This window comes from Staurois parvus, unplaced genomic scaffold (assembly GCF_062004578.1).
Source record: "Staurois parvus isolate SC_StPar_1 unplaced genomic scaffold, SC_StPar_1.0 ptg000813l, whole genome shotgun sequence".
Classification (NCBI taxonomy): domain Eukaryota; kingdom Metazoa; phylum Chordata; class Amphibia; order Anura; family Ranidae; genus Staurois; species Staurois parvus.
This window is the reverse complement of record NW_028318609.1, coordinates 719,053-735,870: the sequence shown is the minus strand read 5'-3', so window position 1 is coordinate 735,870 and position 16,818 is coordinate 719,053. Positions and strand designations below refer to the sequence as shown.

The window sequence follows — 16,818 nt, the reverse complement described above, 5'->3', positions numbered from 1 at the left end:
ACCACCCATGCCGAGACTTGTCTCTAATCTGCGCACAGATCACCCTTCCTGCCATTTCCCCATCGAGTGACTGTCATTTTGTTGTCTTAATAAAGCTTGGTGTGTTCTCCATCCTCTTTTGTGTGTTCTGTCCTGCCTGCGCTTCCGTCACAGCCTCATTCACTGAGCTAAGTGAGGGCTTCATGAAAAACCAGTGCTCCAAAAGTCAGAAGAGTCTGAACACCAAGCAAAAATGTAGGGATAAGTCTCCTAGAAGTTCATAGGAATCCTCAACGAAGCTCAATCACAGCCAGTGGGAAATGCGCAGAGTCAATGCACCACTTCAATCTAAAGTCACTGTCAGATCATTCCAAAAACTAGCAGGGAGAACAAAGGGTCATGCCAACCATGTAACACCAGTTGATTTGCCTGAGAAGCTTGTAGGCTCCTCTCCTATAGTGTCAGTTCAGGTGGAGGGATGTACACTAAGGTGCTGCTAGACACCAGGGCTCAGGTGACCTTGCTATACAAAGACTTTTAATGACAAGTATCTGAAACATATCCCTTTATGCAAGTTTGAAGAGTTGGAGATCTATGGCATTGGCTCTAAAAAATTCCCCTATGATGGTTGCATCATATTTTCAAGCTCATCCTAGTGACGAAGGCCAGATGACAAGGTAAGGCATCTGTGAAACAGTCCACAAGCCTGCAACTTTAGAGTTGGAGCCTGGCCTGTGTGCTGCTGATCTCCTTCATCAGTTAAACAAGTGCCTCTGATTCAACTCATGAGCTTACGCCTGAAGATTTTATTAATTCCAAACTAAGGCAGCACATTAACCCACCCAAGAGACTGACATACAATACACTAGGAGAAAACTTTGATGAACTTATACCCACAACTCAGTGTTCAAGCAAAATGCCAGATCCTACTACCCTTCTTTGAGTAGAAGGTGACCTTGACTCATCCTCTGACACTATTATTATTATTAATATTATTATACAGGATTTATATAGCGCCAACAGTTTGCTCAGCGGTTTACAATATAAAGGGAGACAATACACCAACAATACAGTTCAATACAAGAGGGATAGGAGGGCCCTGCTCCTTGAAGCTTACAATCTAGGAGGGAGGGGTTAGTGGTACAAAAGGTAATAACTGTGGGGGATGGACGGGTAGGAAGAGTAGAAGATTCCATTATTAGCTGAGGGCAGGATAGGCTTCCCTGAAGAGAGAGGTTTTCGGAGGTCGCCTAAAAGTGAGCAGAGTAGGCAATAGTCTGATAAATTTGGGTAGAGAATTCTAGAGGATGGGGGAAGCTCTGGAGAAGTCCTGGAGACAGGCATGGGAGGAGGAGACAAGGGAAATTAAATTAAATACATAATAAATAAAATGTTAAATATTTCTTCCACAGGAAGTGTAAATAGTATTTCTGTGTGCATACAGTATACTGAATCTAAAGAATGATTTAACGCAGCCAAAACAGATTGCACTTTTTAGTACATTTTTGTTCATATAACCAAGCGCTGAGTTACTTTTAGAATCCTAAATGGTTTCCAAATAACATGAAATTAAAAAAACAACAAGAAAATAAAAATAACACGTGATCTTGAATGCAATATTGCTCCATTAGAATGTAATTCTAACCAAATGTCATTATTTGCAGGATCACAATTTGTTTGCCTAAATTCCTCTAAGCAGTGAAGAACGCCATAGGTGCACCGACAAAATCTGCAGCCATGTTGAAGCCAGTCTCCACGTTTGATTTTGGCAGCTCAGTTCTTGTTCCTTTTGTAAAATTCACAGTGTCGTCCAGTGAAATGCTTTGGGCAAGCACAGAAACTTCCTAAGACGCAAGTTCCTCCATTCATGCAGCAATTTCGGTTGAGTTTACTGCTGTCAGTAAGACCAGTGAAAGGGATAAGTGCTGCGGTATTTGGTAGCCTTCTGACACCAGTGCTTATATTCATCTCATGTAGCATATCCATGACCCTGCTGACATTTATCTGTTGAGGTTCAGACTTTGCATACAAGTTACTAAAGGCTTCAGATTTTGCCTTTGCACTTCCTCTCTGAAAGGGAAAAGCCATCAGACACCACTGACACTACTGACACTACTGCCATCTCACTGGCCTGTCAACAAAGTAATCTCACTCTAACTGATGAGTAATGCAAATGGTTACAGAACCTGATCTTTGTATATTATTTGTAAATACGAGTTATGGTGATTTTCCATTTACAGTTAATGTTCACATTTATCATTGTATAGTAAGCAATTAGTATTGCAGTGGGTTCCACCACCACTTTGGGGACCAAAGATTTCAAGTGGTTGGAGGATGTAGCCAGGTGCTGGTTATATCATTATACCTTTCAGGGACATTTACAGACAGAGACTATGATTAATCCTTTTTCCCCCTAGTACCCAGTACTGGAACCACTACATCACTTACTGTTAGCAGAGTGGATTCAGTTCTTCTGACAGCTGAAGTGCCCGAGTGCTGATTGAACTACAACTACCAGAAAGCTGGCGAAGGAGAGGGATGCTGGGAGAACAGATATATTCTACAGCAAGAGACTGGCTCGCTCTCTTGGCAGGGGATTCAGAGCTGAACACAGGGGGACTGCCGTCCTCCTCCAGACACAGATTGTTGGCTTACTGTGCAGGACTCACTGTGCACATCAGCTCAGCACATCGGTAATGCTGATCGTCACACTTGGATCACTTCAGCTTCCCTGCATCGGGACTGTCACTATCCGGTCTTCACACAGACGTCTATGCTGGCTGAGCTGACAAGTTGTTAGGCAGCAACTCTGCACATCCCTTTAAACAGCCAAGACCCTGTGCAAGAACTTTGTTCCTAGGAGGCCGTGTTATCCATGGGATTGGGGAGCGGGTGAATGCCCAACCTCTTTCTGTCATTACTCTACAGACACTGCATGCAGACAACTTTACACCTCAGTATCAGGAGATCTTTGCTTTGAGCAGTATCACAGCCTATCTGTTTAACTTCATGGATCTACCAGTATTCACTACTGTTTATTGTCCGCACCATAGTTTCCAGAAGACAACGGATACCACCATATCAGGAACTTTAACCATTTGCCGCCAGCCCTATGGCCGAATGGCGGCCGGCAAATGTCATCAGCGTTCCGGGTGGACACCATATGGCGTCCTCCCGCACATGCGCAGATTGCGCTCCTGCAGAGCCACACAGCGGCGCGATCTGTCACCGGCCGTGTACCTCGGACACGACCGATGACAGATCTGAGTATCGATGTCATTCAGGTAAATGCTTGCTTATAGCAAAGTAATTCTTTGCTATAAGCAAATTGTGTAAAAAAAAAATACTGATCACTTCCCCAAAGTAGTACAATGTTACTATGGTAACATTGTACTACTTTGGTCATAGTGAAATATGAAAAAAAAATCTTAAAAAAAGAAAAAAAATGTAATAAAAAATAATTAAAAAAATAAAAAAAATATATATTTTTTTTCATACTGTCACCAGTCAGTGTTCCTGATCACCGCCATACCAGTTATATGATGATGCTGCACTGCACTGGTGACAATATGTAAAAAATAAAAAAATAGTGAAACTAATTTTTTTAATTTTTTCATTTTCCGAAAAATTATGACAAAAAAAATACAACTTCAAAAAACTCGCCATGCCTCTTATGAAGTACGTTGGACTGTCTACTTTGCAAAAAAGGGTCATTTGGGGGATATCTGTACTGTTCTGACATTCTTGGACCTCAAGAAATTAGATTGGCTGTCAGTACTTCAGGATTGATCAATATTCAGATCTATACCATAGTTTGTGAACTCTATAACTTTCCTACAAACTAAAAAATACATCCTAATTTGGGTTATTTTCACCAAAGACATGTAGCAGAATACATCTTGGCCTAAATTTAGGAAGAACAATTATTTATTTGCAAACTTTTATAACAGAAACAAAGAAAAACGTGTGTTTTTTTCAAAATTTTTGGTCTTTTTTTGTTAATTTAGCAAAAAATAAAAACCCCAGCAGTGATTAAATACCACCAAAAGAAAGCTCTAGTTGTGTGAAGAAAATTATAAAATTTTAGTTTGGGTACAATGTTGTATGACTGCGCAATTGTCATCAAAGTGTGAGAGCGCTGAAACCTGAAAAATGGCCTGGGCAGGAAGGTGTAAAATTGCCTGTTATTGAATTGGTTAAATATCACAGGACTCAAGTTGCTATCTTTAGTTAAAGGGACCTCTTCTATTCTAAGGCTGTCATTATTCAAATTAGGATACTTACATCTATTTATGTCGGAGTATATAATTCTCTGCATCCACCATTGTGGTGCTGGTGGCCTAGAGTGAGCTGATAAGTCATCAAGCCTTTTCATGACTAGAGCACCAGAGATAGGTCATCCAAATCCCCCCCCCCTTACTATACTTAAATAAAAACCATGACACCAATTTTGGAGTAAATGGCCAACATGGCCTTTTATTAACAAACATTTTAACACCAACCATTCCTTATAACAGAAACATACAGAGTTGTTGTTGGTCTTCGAAGGCACCCCACAAAAATGATCTGAAATGCACCTGCAGACAACCATATTACACAAAGGCCTCCAGCCGCAACCAACCAGCTCGGAGACAACCATACCGTCCGCAATGCAGCACCACCACCTTCCAGTTAAACCTTGGTTAACTGGAACGTCCCCGGGCACACCATACCACCGATGGTTCCCACACCATTATCTTTACCTCCAAGATAAGAACCGCCTCCAAGACCAACAACCGCCCAAGACCGAAATAACCCCCTTTTCCCCCGAGAGGAACACAATACTCCCTATAATAGGGAGGGCGGGAGGGAATCTCACTCACCAACGTCCAGCTCCGAATGATGCCCCCCCCCCCCGGGACACCCCACCCTAAAGTGCGGCAGAGCCCACCCACGCTCTCCCTCTACCAACCAGCACCCCCAGCTATACTTTTCCACACCCCCTGGCACATCATTAACCCTTTCTATTCTCCTTCCCACTCTAGGCCTAGTCATGCCTGCCCTGCGCTAATTTTCTTTTCCTTTTTTCGCTACGGGCATTACTTTCCCACTCTTACTGTTGGTGTTGCAGTTTAATAGTTGAAGCTTACTACTCATGACTGTATAACTTGTTAAATGTTGCTAATTGATTATTCCTATTTTACCAGTGTTCTATTTTTAAGCATTAATTGGGGTTGTATACCCTAAACCCATTATTCTTGTGGTCTACTAAGACTAGTATAGAGTTGTTACTAAGAATTATATCTCTTGCATTATTATCCTATAATGTTGAAATATGTCTGAACCCAGATTGTCAGAGGTGTTGGGATGCTTGCAAGGTAAGAACAACCACTGGGGATAAGCATTATCAAGCGGCCCCTGCGGGGATAGAGCTACACATATTTAGCATTTTATTCTGCACCCTGGTTCATTTGCAATTGCTTAAATTGTTACTAAACCCACAACAGTAAAATCAGTCTGTATATGCAGTAAAGCAAGCTTGTTATACTCACTGTGAAACCTAAGGTGTTAATCCTCTGCATTGTGTAAAAAAGCTGTTTGATCCTTTCTTCTCTGTTCCTCCCCTTTTTCACTTATCTCCAAACTGAACCATAGGCATGCACATGCTCAGTTTGGTGTTTATTGCTAGAAAGGTTTTTTTTTTTTCTTGGGAGAATGCATGTGATCAGCACAGGGCCAATCAGCACTGTCCAGACATAGGTCAGAGGATTTATATCCTCCTAGAGCAAAAGAAAACTCCTCCTACAAGGTTTAGCTAATGCTGGGCTGGACACTGATAGAAGCCACAAGACTGCTCTGACTGCTGATGAGAAAAGCAGTTTATATTTACTAAAATAATTGCATTTTCATGTTCTGTGTACTGTGGAAGACCAGATATAGTGGTTGCAAGGTCCTGGGTTTAGTAACACTTTAAATATGACTGTTTAAAATACCCATATTGCATGATGATCATATTCAATGTTTATGTATTAAAAAGAGGGAAGGGAAAGGTAGGGCAGAAGATATATGCTGTGAATGTATGATTTCAGTGTTATCTCTGCTTCTCTACCAAATCAATGGGTTACCTAAATCACATCTGGTTGTGTCTTTAGTTATAAGCAAGCTTTAGAAATTATTGTAAGAAATGATGACTTTCCTAGGTATAATACATTCTTCATAAACATACCAAACAATAATACAATACACCCCTTTAATGTCATTCAACCCCCTCTACAGTATATATCAACTCTATCCTGTCTGTGATCTGACCTGTATGTTAACTTCTCCATTCCCTTATCCTGTACATACTGTATGTACATTGACACCTTGATTTCCATCCTTTGATTGTATGTGACCTATACAATAACCAATTGATTAACCCCCTGATCCCTCTGTGTATGACCTGTTAATTTAATGTACCAAATGCACCAAGCACCATGTTTTAACCCCCTCAATATTGGCATGTTCCTAATTTCCCAAATATGTGCCTAAAATTATATCACCTTGAAGTATCTACTTTCCAAAATGTGGTCCCTGTTTGGGGGTGTTCAGACTTTCCTGCCAATTTTATCTAATATTTTTTTAAAACAGAAACAGATGGAAACTTTGTTGGTCATTTTTCTTTTTATATAGAAAAAAATATATTGTCTAAAAAAATTATGTAAAATTAATTTGAATGTAGTGTTGCATGGACCAAAAAAGCAGCTAAAACAGACTGCTGACAAATCAACCACAAAATAAAATAACAACAACCATAAAAAGGCAATAAAGGGATTGACTGTCTAAGTAAAGTTAAAGTTCCCAAACAGACTCTAATTTCTCCCTGTCCAGTTTGTCAGCTTTCCCTATCATTCCCAACAACAGCTTCAATGCTACATAGTTACATAGTTAGTCTGGCTGAAAAAAGAAAAGTCCATCTAGTTCAACCATTAAAAAAAAAAAAAAAAAGTTATAATCCTATACCCATAGTCAGGGGCGAACTGACAACTCATGGGGCCCCCGGGCAATAGGGGATCATGGGGCCCGTGTCCTTGCCCAAACTCAAAAAAGCCTATGAAAACAGTACCAGGGGCATCTCATGGGGCCTCTTACTGACCCCGGGCCCTCGGGCAGTGCCCGAGTTTCCAAATGGTCAGTCTGCCCCTGCCCATAGTTGATCCAGAGGAAGGTAAAAAAACCCAGCAAAGCCTGATCCAATTTGCTCCTGCAAGGAAAAAAATGCCATCCTGATCCCCCAAGAAGCAATCGGATATTCCCTGGATCAACGTTACCTATAAATGTTAGTATCCAGTCATATTCTGTGTATCTAAGAAAGAATCCAGGCCTTTTTTGAAGCAATCCACTGAGCTGGCCAGAACCAACTCTTGAGGGAGTCTATTCCACATTTTCACAGCTCTCACTGTGAAGAACCCTTTCCGTGTTTGGAGATGAAATTTCTTTTCCTCCAGATGTAAAGAGTGCCACCTTGTCCTCTGTGATGACCTCAGGGTGAATAGCTCTACACCGAGTTCACTATATGAACCACTGATGTATTTATACATGTTGATCATATCCCCCTTAATCTCCTCTTCTCAAGAGAGAATAAATTCAGTTCCTCTAATATTTCCTCATAGCTGATCTCCTCTACGCCTCTTATCAGTTTGGTTGCCCTTCTCTGTACTTTCTCCAGTTCCCCAATGCGTTGTCACCATAACTCCCAATTTGAGAATGAGACACTTTAGGGAGAAAGTAACCTGTGGGGTGCTACGTGTGCTGCTGCAAAAACAAAACCCAAATTTGTACCTATAAAATATGTTTTGATTGCTGTACCACAAGCAAGAATCCCACAGACACGTATAAACGTCAAAACAATTAAAAAAAAAAACTTCTGTTTTATCCTCATGATTTTGCACACATCGAAAATAGCATAGTATATATAGTGTATGAGTCTATAAAGCAGAGTGCAGGGTTCAGGGGTATGTAATGCACAGAGTGCTGCAGTCAGTGCCAGGGCTAGGAATACATAACAGAGTGCAGTGGTCCAGGGTGTGTAATGCAAGGCATTTCAGGAGTATGTAACACACAGAGTGCTGTAGCCAGTGCCAGGTTTAGGAGTATATGACACTCAGAGAGCAAGGTCCAGTAGTTTGTAATGCACAGAATTCAGGAGACAGGACTGTGTAATAAATAGTATGAGTCAGGAGTACAAAAAAAAGAAGACAGGAGTCAGGGGTGTGCAATGCACAGTGTAGCGATCAGGGGAGTGCACAATTCCCTGTACCTGCAATATTCTCCCCTACTGTACCCTTTCAGCAAAACTCCCCACGCCATCCCTCAAAACAAAAAGTAGCATGAATCTGCACAACACACAATCACCCCTCCCAGAACAAATAATTGTCCCCCCAACAAAAATCCTCCATTTTCTTCCCAGAACAATTCCTCCTCCCCAAATTCCCCCTCCCAGCACAAATATTTTTCCCCATCTTGGCACAAATCCCCACTCTCCTCAATTCTCTATCCCAACACAACAAGAACATACAGCTTCTTACCCCTCCAACACATATCCTTTTCCCCACCAAATCCCCCACCCCAGCACAAACCCTCCTTCCCCCTATCCCCCTTCCCTGAATAAATCCTCTTCCTCCACAATACCCCCTTCCCAGCATAAATCCTCTTCCACGTTCTAAATCCCCCTTCCAGCACAACCCCCCATTCCAGTATAAATTCAACTCTCCAAATCTCCCCAGCACAAAGTCTCCTTCACCCCTCCCAAATCCCCCCTCCCACAACTACAACCCTCCCCAAATTACTCCGCCGAGCAAAAATTCCCCCTTCAACACTAATCATCCACCCCAATCCCCCTTCTAGTACAAATCCTCCCCCTCCCAGCATAAAGCCTCTGTACACAATACTAGTACACTACTACTCCACTCCTACCACAACTCCCCCCAAATTCCTCCTCTCAGCCAAAACTCCCCCCAACCAAGCATACATTCCCCTATCCCCCTTCTAGCACAACCCCCGCCTCCTCAGCATAAATCCTTTCCCACAAATATTCTTCCACCGCCAAATCCCCTTTCCAGCACAAATCCTTTATCCACTTCTAGCACAAATCCACCCAAATCCCCCCTCCCAGCACAAACCTTCCCCCCAAACACAAATCTCCCCCCTTTTAGTAAAAATCTGGCCAACCCCCTCCCCACCAACACCTCTGCTAGCACAAGTCCTCTCCCCTCTCAAAGTGCCCTCCAGCACATATCCTTGTACTCCCCCCCCCCCAGATCACCTTTACCAGCATAAGTTACATAGTTAGTCTGGCCGAAAAAAGATATAATCCTACACCCACAGTTGATCCAGAGGAAGGCAAAAAAAAACTCAGCAAAACATGATCCAATTTGCTACTGCAGGGGAAAAAATTCCTTCCCAATCCCCCTAGAGGCAATCGGATATTCCCTGGATCAACTTTACCTGTACATGTTAGTATCCAGTTATATTCTGTGCATCTAGGAAACCTTTCCGTGTCAATGAGGAGGTGAAAACTCAGCTCTTTGCACAGACCAAAAGGGGCTGCAAGGACTGGGACAGTGATAATATTGGGGGATTTTAACTATCTGGAAATTGACTGGAGTAATGGTAATTTAGGAAGAGTTAAAGGGCAAACATTTTTAAACCTACTACGGGACAATTTTATGGTACAGTTCATAGAAGCCCCTACTAGGAATGATGCTCTGCTGGACCTGGTAATCTCAAACCATGCAGAGCTTATTACAAATATCCATATAAAAGAACATCTGGATAGCAGTGACCAAAACATGATTTCATTTATTGTTAGCTGTAAACAGCGAGCACATACGGGAAAAATAAAAACGCTCAATTTCAAGAGAGCTAATGAGAGAAGATGAAGATTGGGGCTGCTCTGTGCAAAACCATTGCACAGAGCAGGTAGGTATAGCATGTTTGTTATTTTAATGAAAAAAAGGCCACAAAAGTGTTTTAAGTTGTAAAAAAAAATGATCCTGTGGAATCTGCACATAAATTTGTCAGGACTGTGAGTTCTGAATTCTCAGGATTTTCTTTAAACCCATGGTAGCGGCAAACCTAAATCTCATAGTTTTAATGATCAGTTTAACCCAGGGGTCTCCACACTTTCAAAACAAAGGGCCAGTTGACTGTCCTCCAGACTTTTGGAGGGTTGGACTGTGGCCAGTGGGAGTAGAAAATGACCTGGAGTCTGTGGGAGGAATAGTGTTCCATCTTTGGTATTAAGGGAAGGAATAGTGCCCTATTGTTAGTTTCATTAGAAGGAATAGTGCCCCATCATTGGTTTCATTGGTAAGCCGCATACGGCTCCTGGGCCACAGTTTGGAGACCACTGGTTTAAACAAATGTTTAAAAATCAAACAGGGAACATGGGATTCCCTATTAATGGCCACAGTGGGAAGGAATAGTGCCCTATTGTTAGTTTCATTGGAAGGAATAGCGCCCCATCATTGGTGTCATTGGTAGGAATAGTATCCCATCGTTGCTGTCAGTGGGAGGAGTAGTGCCCCATTGTTGGTATCAGTGGGATGAATAGTGACCCATGGTTAGTGTCTTTGGCAGAAAATATTGGTGTCAGTGGAAGAAATAGAGGGAATGGTAAGGATAGTGTTCTATTGTGAGTGTCAGTAGAAGGAATAGTGATTCATTGTTGGTGTCAGTGGGAGAAATAATGCCCCAAGGGCCGCATACGGCTCCTGGGCCACAGTTTGGAAACCACTGGTTTAAAAAAAAGTTTAAAAAGCAAACAGGGAACATGGGATTCCCTCTTAATGGCCACAGCGGGTGTACAAGCCCAGAAACTCAAGTATATAGATCTTACCAGTCCTTAACTGTCCTGCATGCATAAAACAGAAAAAATGTCAGCTGCTTAGATCAATTTATAACTAGCAAAAGTAAAGCTGTAATAGAACACAGCAATACACTAAACAATACTAAAAAAAATCCCTGACAAACTGTCAGAGGTGCATCTTTCCTTTTGCTAGCACTGTGTTAGCTATTGACAAAAGTGGAGGTTTGCCCCCTATTGGGTTCTATAAAACAAACTGGAGTCACTGTTACCTTTTTAGTGTTCTGTCAGCACTCAACAGCAGACTCCCAAAGCATCAGTTTGGAATCTCTCTAAATCCAAACTTCTGATATTATGCATTATGCAGTTGCAACTCAAGTGCAACTCAAAAATGGCGTTGGCAGCAAAAGGGTTAAGGGTAACTGGGGTTCATTCAGGTAAGATTGCTTTTAAATTATTAATTGCGGAGTAAGGCTTGGGGGTGACTATCTTGGGAGGTCTTTACTGGGGTTGTCTGTACTGGGGGAATTTGTACTGGGGGGAGTCTGTACTGGGGGTCTGTGTTGAGGAGTTTCTGTGCTGAGTTGGCTGGGGGTTAGCTGGGGGTTTTAGGCTGGGAGGGGGGTCTGTACTGGAGGGGTCGGCACTAAGGGATTTGGCTGGAAGTGGGGGAGGGGCCTTCTGTATTGAAGCATTAGGTTTTAAGGACTGTTCGAGGGGAGTTTGTACTGTGGGGGTCTATACTGGGAGGTCTGTACTAAGGGGTTAGAATGGGACGGGGGCTTTACTGGGGGTTCTGTACTGGGGAGGGTCATTACTGGGGGGCCTGTGCTGGGGGTTCTGTACAGAAGGGTTGGGCTGGGAGAGGGGATTTGTACTGGAGGGAGGGGTCAGTGTGTAAGCCGTGTACCGGGGTGGGGTCCCCAGGATACAGTGAAGTCACGAACGAGGAAAGCAACCCCAACACCAGCTTTGCCACAACAGAATTTTACTTAGATGTGGCAAATAAACACAACCACAAATGCTGGAAACATACCATAAATTTACATACACCCAGCCCAAAGGCTGAGACCCTTGTGCTGCACAGCACGGCGCCTTCTGATGGATGAAGGTAGAAGGTGTAGTAATTTACCTACTGGCGGGCAGAACTAAGCTGCCACACCTTGCCTGTTATTACCCTAAAAGAGCAGGAATCAGTGTATGGGTGTATGGTACGGGCTAGCCGGTGGTGCAGCACAACAGCTTACAATCTTACACAAATCTACAGTATTCCCTCTCCCATAACTGGTCCTGTAGCATGTGCCTGAGTATTCCTTCTGAGCAAAACGCCAGTCTGGCTTGAGTTTGTAGGATTTTATCAGCTCTCCAATGTGAAATGTCACTTTAAGTTGTGGAGTCCTTCCAATGATCAGCAACAACACTTGTGGCCTGACACAAATAGAGACCCTAACTAACTAACTATAGGCCTGGACTTAGTCTCAAGGCGCCAACACTGAAATAAGGTGCGTGCACGATCTTACCGACCCGGGTTTGCTTTGTATCCGCTGGGGACTCTGAACAGAACAAATGTCTCTCCAACAAGCATGCGGTCTCGCCGTATATGTTGCTTAGTTCCTCTGCTCTCATCAGCTTCCTGGCATCAATCTCATCAGCATTCCGGGCAGCAATCTCATCAGCTCCCTGGCAGCAATCTCATCAGCTTCACTTAGCTGCAGCTCTGGTTACGGAGGGATGCTTCCACACCTGGATGTCATCAGATTCTCAGCTCACAGGGCCCCTTATTCACCATGCTCCAAAACATGGCTTCTCTCTCTCCTTCTGAGATAGGATTGTCAACCATGAGTAAATTATGTCTGTTACAGACAGCAGCCTCCTGTAAAAATTATGGCTGTGGGCCAGCTTCAGAACTGTGCATGTGCAGGTCAGAAGCTAGCCAGGCTTGGCAGCAGTCGTACAGAGAAGAAGGGGTCAGGCAGGGCTGGGTGCGCATGCGCAGAGATTTTGGCAATTTTTACAAGTCACTGAGGCCCAGAATCCCACATAGGACTCCGGAAGATCATACACTGGAACAGCACAGAACTGTATGTGGGAGCTGAAGCCAAGATGTCATGAAAGTTACTTGTTATATCAATTGTGCAGCTCTGATTACATTCAGATCACAGGACAAAGAGCTGGCACTGGAGTAATATCAGAAACTATATTCTGCACTGATCAGTAAATTTCTACTGACTCTACAGCTGCTGCAGGTGACATTTCCCATTGCGACATGTAGGACAGATGAGATGAGCCCTATGTCCTGCTGTAACCTTTAATCCAGTGTGAATTCAATTAAAAGGGTGACTATACAGAGTCCTGTCCAATGTGGAGAGGGAGTAGGGACAAAAGCAGCATCTGGAAGCATGGAGAGCAATGGGCTCTATGCCTCAGTGCAGGCACCTGCAGAGATGGGGGTGTGCAGCCATGCTGGAATGGGGGGAGTTCAGTGTACCACATGATGATCAGGGGTGACGGCACTTAGTTCTGCCCCTGAACCACCAAGGAGGAGAGGGACCCTATTGGATCAGCAAGCAGTGATTGCTGAGAGAGGTGTATGTCCTAAATGAGAGTCATGGGGGGACAGCCCTGAATCTGGAGCCCTGCACTGTTTGCATGTAGCCTGTGAAAGCGAGGTGGCACAGCTGACTAGTATAAATTTTTGGGAACCCATAATGCTGGATACCTTCCACAGTGCAGGTAAGACAGCTGATCAGCATGGACATGAGAAGCAGACATGTCACTTTTTTTTTTTTTTTTTAAAGAAAAAAAAATGTAAATAGCACATTGTGGTAGATGCTGAGTTTTATTGGGTGAGGGTATTTATTTTAAAGCAGACCAAAACATTCTGAAGCTGGCCATACACGCAGCCTGCAAACTCAATGAAAGAAAGCTAACAGATACTTCCATCTACACAACCCTTAACCCTCCATACCATCCTTCTATACCGTCCTCTGCCCATACAACTCCATACTGTTCTCTGCCTATACACCTCTATACCATCCTCTGCCCATACACCTTCATACCGTCCTCTGCCCATACACCTCTATACCATCCTCTGCCTATACACCTACACACCGTCCCCTGCCTATACACCTCTATACCAACCTGTGCCCCTACATCTCCATATCGTCCTCTGCCCATACAACTCCATACTGTTCTCTGCCTATACACCTCCATACCGTCCTCTGCCCATACACCTCCATACCATTCTCTGCCCATACACCTCCATACCGTCCTCTGCCTATACACCGCCATACCGTCCTCTGCCCATACACCTCCATACCGTCCTCTGCCCATACACCTCCATACCGTCCTCTGCCCATACACCTCTATACCGTCCTCTGCCTATACACCTCCATACCGTCCTCTGCCTATACACCTCCATACCGTCCTCTGCCCATACACCTCCATACCGTCCTCTGCCTATACACCTACACACCGTCCCCTGCCTATACACCTCCATACCATCCTCTGCCCATACACCTGCATACCAACCTCTTCCTATGCACCCCCATACCGTACTCTGCCCATACACCTCCATACTTTCCTCTGCCCATACACCTCCATACCGACCTCTGCCCATACACCTCCATACCGACCTCTGCCTATGCACCCCCATACCGTCCTCTGCCCATACACCTCCATACTTTCCTCTGCTCATACACCTCCATACTGTCCTCTGCCCATACACCTCCATACCGTCCTCTGCCTACACACCTCCATACCGTCCTCTGTCCATAAACCTCTATACCGTCCTCTGCCTATACACCTCCATGCCGTCCTCTGCCCATACACCTCTATACCATCCTCTGCCCATACACCTCCGTACCGTCCTCTGCCCATACACCTTCATACCGACCTCTGCCCATACACCTCCATACCGACCTCTGCCTATGAACCCCCATACCGTCCTCTGCCTATACACCTCCATACTTTCCTCTGCTCATACACCTCCATACCGTCCTCTGCTAATACACCTCCATACTTTCCTCTGCTCATACACCTCCATACCATTTTCTGCCCATACACCTCCATACTTTCCTCTGCTCATACACCTCCATACCGTCCTCTGCTAATACACCTCCATACTTTCCTCTGCTCATACACCTCCATACCATTTTCTGCCCATACACCTCCATACTTCCCTCTTCTCATACACCTCCATTCCGTTCTCTGCCCATACACTTCTATACCATCCTCTGCCCATACACCTCCATACCGACCTCTGCCCATACACCTCCATACCATCCTCTGCCCACACACCTTCATACCATTCTCTGCCCATAAACCTCTATTCTGCCCTCTGCCCATACACCTCCATACTTTCCTCTGCCCATACACCTCCATACCGTCCTCTGCCCATACACCTACATACCGTCTTCTGCCCATACACCTACATACTGTCCTCTGCACATACACCTCCACTCCAGCCTCTGCCCATAAACCTCCATACCGTCATCTGCCCATATACCGACCTTTTAAATTATAATAATTTTAAATCATCACCACAATAGGAATAGAGAGGAAATATTTCAAAGGGTACGCCTCTTCCCATTTCACCTGTCAAAAAAAAACAAAAACAAAAAAAACTTGCAGCAGTTTAACTCTCCCCTACTCTATCCAAAATGAATTAGACATACTTTAAGTGGACTTTCAACTACATCCGGGGGTTCTCTCTTTTCACTTCACACACTATCGACCTATCTGGGCCTTTCAGTCCTAATAGGTCTGCCTCCACTTTAAAAATTGAGAAATGTACATTAATTCTCAATAGTGCCCACAGTCCATAAGGTAGCTTCCATCTGACTGTTATATAAAGGATCAGTATGACATAAAATCTAAAACTGTAACACATAGTCTAACATATTGCTTGCTGAGACTACAAATCAACATGCAGTTGTGTGTAGGCGAAAAGTATTATTAAGTAGACATGATTCCCTACCAACTATTTCAATCAAAGCCTATATTTAAGGCTTTAATTATAAAGCAGTACCTTTGGAATTCTAAAAGTCAATACTACAATGGCATTGTTTATATCTCAGAACGTATTTGACTTGACAATATGTTCATTGTGCAGTTGTTTGTACATAGATTTTTAATTGGCTGTATAGAAGAAGTATTTTTTGGCAACAGCAGGAAAATTGTTTAAAAAAAACAAACAATGCTTCAACTGTAATTTTTATAAACTTAAGCTAAAAACTTTAACCTCCCTAGCGGTATGATAATATCCATATTTGTGTTCTCAAAGCGGTAAATTTTTTTGCATGGAAATATGGTTTTTTTTTATTGTAGGCCTGTAATTTTTAGGAATAACTCACTGAAATCTGTCCGAACAAGAGTCTAGTAAACATCCCGGGCAGGATAAAACTTGAAACACGAAATAATAAACTATAATTTATTAAATAATCATAAAAAATAATAATATAATAATAAATTTAATTCAATAATATAATCAAACCAAAAACACTGAAATTTGAAATAGAGCACCAAGTTCGCACATCACTGAGCAAAGTTGCAAAATCGTTTTCAGTGTCTGATGACGAATTTCCCCACAAATCATTATCACTCAATTCTGCAAGTGGTTCTGATTTACTATCACTGTTCTCTAGCTGGTCTAAAACCGCTTTTGACCTAAAGGGACACTTTTTGGACACCATGGACATTTCTCAGTTTCCAGGCAGAAAGAACAGTAAAAATGCAGGCAGGGCACAGGACAAAGCAGTAGGGACAAAATGTATATGAAATGGTTTGATACAGTAATGTTTTACTATGTTATCCTAGTGATTTTAGTGAATGTCACTTTTTGTCATGTTTAAATTTCCCAACATTCCGTCCCCGTACGTCCTGACGCTCGCAAGGTAGACCTAATAAAGTGTCCAGTGAGTGTATATTTTTATTGATATGCAGAATTCAGTACAGTGGTAGTAGCATTTTGTAAGGGAGACCATGCCAGTCCGAACTTTGTTTCACAGCTTGCC

At 43.2% G+C, this 16,818-nt stretch overlaps 1 pseudogene; it reads right to left on the bottom strand.

Annotated features, from left to right (window-relative positions):
• Window positions 1-1,514: 1,514 nt before the first annotated feature.
• On the bottom strand, window positions 1,515-2,067 carry LOC149444115 (cryptic protein pseudogene; annotated as a pseudogene).
• Between the last annotated feature and the right edge of the window lie 14,751 nt (window positions 2,068-16,818).